Source organism: Mustelus asterias, chromosome 12 (genome assembly GCF_964213995.1).
Source record: "Mustelus asterias chromosome 12, sMusAst1.hap1.1, whole genome shotgun sequence".
Classification (NCBI taxonomy): Eukaryota; Metazoa; Chordata; class Chondrichthyes; order Carcharhiniformes; family Triakidae; genus Mustelus; species Mustelus asterias.
The window spans coordinates 70,767,613-70,773,612 of record NC_135812.1 but is presented as its reverse complement, the minus strand read 5'-3'; the positions used below and the strand labels follow the sequence as shown (position 1 = coordinate 70,773,612).

General features: G+C 42.5%; 1 protein-coding gene across 1 annotated transcript in view; it reads right to left on the bottom strand.

The window, feature by feature from the left end:
- Positions 1–522: 522 nt before the first annotated feature.
- Positions 523–6,000, bottom strand: part of pirt (phosphoinositide interacting regulator of transient receptor potential channels) — a 28,224-nt gene continuing 22,746 nt past the window's right edge. The window contains exon 4 of the transcript XR_013499226.1: positions 523–577. The gene's annotated coding sequence lies outside the window, so the exon portion shown is untranslated. The remainder of the gene's footprint in view (positions 578–6,000) is intronic.

Genomic DNA, 6,000 nt, shown 5'->3' with positions numbered 1-6,000 from the left:
TGCTGGGGGAGCCACACATTATTCAGCTCCACGTATCTGGGCTCCTGCCTCTCGGGAGGAGACATCTCACCCAAGCGCCTCACCATGTCCCAGCTGATGGCCGTGGCTATCTCCCCCACAGCCAGCTCCTTCTCCTGCGACACCTTGCTGCTTTTCGCGGACAGTCTTTGGGAAAGCCTTCTGGTCAGCTTAGCCAAACTCTTCCCCTGGACCACGATCTCTCTCTCCAGCTCCTCCAGGGGCACCTCGATGTTGCCCGTGCACCAGAAGAGCCACCAGACCAAGCTGAAGAAGACGACGATTGAGCCGCTGTAAACGAGGCAGTCTCCAAAGCCCCTGCCACCCACCCGCACGTTGGCAAAAATGCCAATTAACAGCAAGGTCAGGCCCCCCAAGTCCAAGCTAACAGCCACCCAGAATAAGACAGGGCACCTTCCAATGCCTCTCAGCACCATTGCCTCTTGCACTCAGCCCACCTCCAATGGATAAAAAAAAACCGTTTTGGGGAAAAGGATCCAAACTTGTCCAGGTGTTTCTCCTTGGGGATAACCCCGCTTCCCGTGACGTAAATCCTGTTCTGTTTGGACGGAGAAATTGCGGGTTAAAGTCTCAAAAGAGTGTTGCATACAAAAGCAAACATGACAAAATTCAAAACACAACAGAGGAATACTTTCACTTTTATTATCTTTTTGAATTGGAATATGCAACGCTTTAGTGGTACAGCACCTCTCACCTCTGAATAATACACCTAAAATAACTTTTTAACCACTTAGTCTTAGTTTTGTTTTACTTAAGAACTATGTTAGTCATACTAATGTGCCACAGATTGTGTCATTATGTTTCTGCAGCTTACAGTTTGAGGACTGTAGTTGCATAAAACTAACACTTTAAAAAAAAAAATCACCTGAAAATCTGATATCGATCCAGAAATTACAACAATAACTTGTATTTTTGTAGCACTTTTAACATAGCAAAAGGTCCCAAGGCTTTTCACAAGAGTATTATGCTAAATTTCACACAACCATGATTGACACATATAAGATTCTGAGGGGTCTTGAGAGGATGTTTCCTCTTGTGGGATAATTTAGGACTAGGGGGTCATTTTTTTAAAAAAGGGGTCCGCCCATTTACAATGGGGCTGAAGTGAATTTGTATTCACACAGAGACCAAAGATGTGCAGGTTAGGTTGATTGGCTATGCTAAAATTGCCCTTAGTGTCCTGAGATGTGTAGGTTAGAGGGATTAGTGGGTAAATATGTAGGGATATGGGGGTAGGGCCTGGGTGGGATTGTGGTCGGTGCAGACTCGATGGGCCAAATGGCCTGTTTCTGTGCTGTAGGGTTTCTATGATTCTATGAGAGCCGTGGGTCTTTGGAAATCTTTCAGAAAAGGTCAGCAGAGTCTCTGAATATTTTTAAGGCACAGGTGGATAGCTTCTTGGTAAGCGAGGGAGTGGTAGACTATCGGGAGTAGATGGAGGTAATTATTTGATCACCCATGATTTTATTAAATGTTGGATTTGGCTCAAGGGGTTGAATGGCCTACCTTTGCTCCTTGTTCGTATCTAAGCCCATAGCTTGGTCAAGAGGGAACATCTTCAAGGAATAAAGAGAGGTAGAGAGCTGGAGAGATATCGGAGGGAATTCAATACCTTAGGCTCTAAGCAGCTGAAGGTAGAGTGATTAAAATTGCCAACCCCACAGAGGCCAAACTTGGAGGAACACAGATACCTTGAATGATTGTAGGGCTGGAGGAAATGATAGAGAAGGGGAGAGATTTGAAATCAAGGATAGGAATTTTAAAATTGAGACATTACTTCATTGAGAGTCCCTATAGGTTTCATTGAAAGTCATTGTAGGTTCATTGAGAGTCCCTATAGGCTTCATTGAGAGTCACTGTAGACTTCATTGAGTCCCTATAGATTTCATTGAGAGTCCCTATAGATTTCATTGTGAGTCCCCATAGGCTTCATTGAGAGTCCCCATAGGCTTTATTGAGAGTCACTATACATTTCATTGAGAGTCCCCATAGGCTTCATTGAGAGTCCCTATAGGACAGTGAGCACAGAAGTAAAACGAACAAGACTTGATGAGAGATAGGACACGGGCAGCTGAGTTTTGGATGAGTTTTGTGGGACAGCAGCCAAAAATAGTCAAACCTAGCAAAGGCTTCAGCAGCAAATCAGCTGACGCAGAGGTGGAGTTGAATGTTTATGGAGGTGGAAATAGGCAGCCTTTAGTGATAGTGCGGATATATGGTTGGAAGCTTACAAAAAGGTCAAATATGACAACAGGGTTACAAACAGTCTGGTTCAGTCTCAGAAACTTGCCGGGGAGTGGGATGGGGGTGAAAGGCTTGGGGATGGTTTTGTGAAGGGGGCTGAAAACAATGTCTGAAGTATAATACGCCTGTGGATTTTTCTTTTTGCCATGCAGGTGGTAACTGTAAATTTGTTACCATTTGAAAACAACCTCCACAAGGAGCTGGTGACTGCAACCAGGAAATTATGTTGACATGTGGGCAAATCAGAAAGCAGTTGATTAATTTCTTTAATTGTAATTTTATAATTATTGCAATGTCGAAGTGAAAGGCCGCATTCCAGGACAAGGTTTAGGTTAAATCAGCAGAAGTGATTTGGGGAAGCTAAGCTTGAGCTTTGCAAGTCTGTATATTGAAATGAAGATTGAAACAAAGATTAAATAAATGTAAGAGGTATGAGATATGGGAGTAATATGCAGTGTATAAGTCTGCCACCAGTGGCAATGTGGGAACATGCAATACACAGCACAGAATCTAGAATCTCTACAGTGCAGAAGGAGGCCATTCGGCCTATCGAGTCTGCACCGTCAACAATCCCACCCAGGCCCTATCCCCGTAACCCAACATATTTACCCTGCTAATCCCCCTAAGGGGCTATTTAGCCTATCCAATCCACCTAACCTGCACATCTTTAGACTGCAAGAGGAAACCGGAGCACCCAGAGGAAACCACGCGCAGACACGGGGAGAATGTGCAAACTCCACACAGACAGTGACCCAAGGCTGGAATCGAACCTGGGTCCCTGGTACTGTGAGGCAGCAGTGCTAATCACTGTGCCACCGTGCCACCCATGTCTCCTGCTCTCAAGCATCAATGATGATGCTACTTTCCAAAATATTGCACCAAATATAAACAGAAATTTTCAGCCCACACCTCACTATAGGAAGGATGTGATAGCACTAGAGAGGGTATGGAGAAGGTTCACCAGGATGTTGCCTGGGATGGAGCATTTGAGCTTTAAGGAGAGACTGGATAGGCTTGGATTGTTTTCCTTCGAGCAGAGAAGGCTGAGGGTGGACACGAGTGAGGTGTATAAGATCACGAGGAGTATGGAGAGGTGCGTAGGGAGCAACTGTTCCCCTTGGTTGAGGGGGTCAATCACGAGGGGGCATAGATTTAGGGTGAGGGGCAGGAGATTCAGAGGGCATTTAAGAAAAAACTTTTTCACTCAGGATGGTGAGAATCTTGAATGCACTGCCTGGGAAGGTAACAGACGCTGGGAACTTACAACTTTTAAAAAGTATTTGGATGAGCACTTGAACTATCATAACATTGAAGTATATGGGACAAGTGCAGGAAAATGGGATTAGTGCGCCTTTAGTGATAGTAATTGTCAGTGCAGACTTGATGGGCTGAAGGGCCTTTTCTGCGCTGTATGATTCTATGACTATGACAACACAATTCCTTTTTTTAAAAACCCGGGCAGAAAAATTGCCCTTGAGTTATTTGGACAGGGAATATCTCAGTTTATCATAGAACCATAGAAAATTACAGCTCAGAAACAGACCTTTTGGCCCTTCTTGTCTGTGCCGAACCATTTTATGCCTAGTCCCACTGACCTGCACTTGGACCATATCCCTCCACACCCCTCTCATCCATGAACCCGTCCAAGTTTTTCTTAAATGTTAAAAGTGACAACATCATGTTGTGACTCAGCATGTAATATGCCACCATTAATGTTGTTCCAAGGAGTGTATATGTTCAAATGAGAAACACTCATCCAAACTGCCAGACATCAATTGCTCAGTCTGTATTTGCTCTAAACGTGAAGTATCATTCTCAAACAGCCATACTGTCTGCCTGCTGATCTGTACAGTCCATTTGCTCTGATGTGATGTTTATTCATCTTTTTTTATGACGCAAATAAAGCCAAACATTATCATTTCTATCTTGCAAAAGTTACAAAATAACTGGGGGAATAAGTTCACATAAATACATAGCAGATTAAATTGACTGTTTTAATGGAATTATTGTTTTAATCCCAGGTTGATGCCAATAATCTGCCCACCTGATTTTTAACTACATCATTGGTTTGCACAGTGATCTTGCATGTACCAGGGGAAGTGGGTTTTATAACACTTACTACAAGTTGTATTCTACAAACGGTGTTTATCCACAACTATGAGGAGTGGTTATAACTGTTGTGAATTTTTCCAGCATTGTGTCTTGGAATATGTCCCAGTTATATCTGGATGAGACTAGAAGGACAGTTTGTCATGATTCATGCTGTCCAATTTATTCCAGCGTCTGTGTCTGATTAACTGAAGCACAAGATTGTTAGTATAATTAGGAAAATGGTGCAATTTTGTTAACTCATTTTAATTCCTCCTTCAGCTTTCTACATCATGTTCAGACTGGGCATCTGTCAATACTACTCCGTAAGCGAACATTAGTGTGTGCAGTTGTGACCTGGACTGTTTTGTCTTGTGTGTGTTTATGTACATGACCTCCTCCACTCACACTGACAACTCCATCAAATGGACAATCATTCATGCTATAGCAGGTTAGTAAATAAACTCCCTGACATCGTTCAAACCTTTATCTACTGTAGCTCAAGTTAGATTATCAGTAAGTGATCTGGATGAAAGACACAGTCTTTAATCACACATCAAGGATGCTGAGACTGTCCTTATTTTTTATCAAATGTAAGCAAGGCACAATGTTATGTTAAAACTGCCACTGTATTTTGCTTGCATGCTCCATCAATGTCACACACCCATTTGGGTTCTGTACAGACTGGCTGCTGATTCATATCACCAGTTTACCTTAATATAATACCGATGATATTTTTAGGAGGCAAGTCACAGCACGGTGGCACAGTGGTTCGCACTACTATCTCACAGCGCCAGGGACATGGGTTCGATTCCCAGCTTGGGTCACGGTCTGTGTGGAGTCTGCACGTTCTCCCCATGTCTGCGTGGGTTTCCTCCGGGTGCTCCGGTTTCCTCTCAGTCCAAAGATGTGTGGGTGAGGTTGATTGGCCACGATAAATTGCCACTTAGTATCGGGGGACTAACAGGATAAATAGGTGGAGTTATGGGGATAGGGGCTGGGTGGGATTGTGGTTAGTGCAGACTCGATGGGCCAAATGGCCTCCTTCTGCACTGTAGGGATTCTAGGATTTTATGAATCCAAAATGTAACATTCGTGTTATGAGAGCGGTATATGATTGGGGATAGTACGTATGCTGAAATTTATTTGCTGGTCTGTATTCCCTATTGTGATGCTGCCTCATTCTAAGTATGCTGTTTTTTAGTCAGTTCAGTTTTCACTAAGACAGCTTTTCAAAAATGCTATAGTGAACATACAGTTCTGTCATACATATATAAATCTTACAATACTAATGGAAAAAGAGTAAAATAAGTACGGACATGTTTTCTTTTCACTAAGTCAATACGTAATCACCCTTTTAAAAAATTTTGAGTTCTTTATAAAATTTATTTATACCATTTTATTAAACTACCAAATGGTTGCAGGATGTTCCATCTGAGAGCCAAGGCAATTTGTGCACTTATCCAGACAGTTATAGATTTCAACAAATTTGCTTTGTAGCCAGAGAACAACTTAGAAGATAATAAAATATTCTCAGAGCATGCAATATTAGGTCATCTTCTAACATAAAATATATGGATTTTGGCAGGCTGTCCAGTTTCTTTTTAATTTCTCTGATTAGCTAAATAA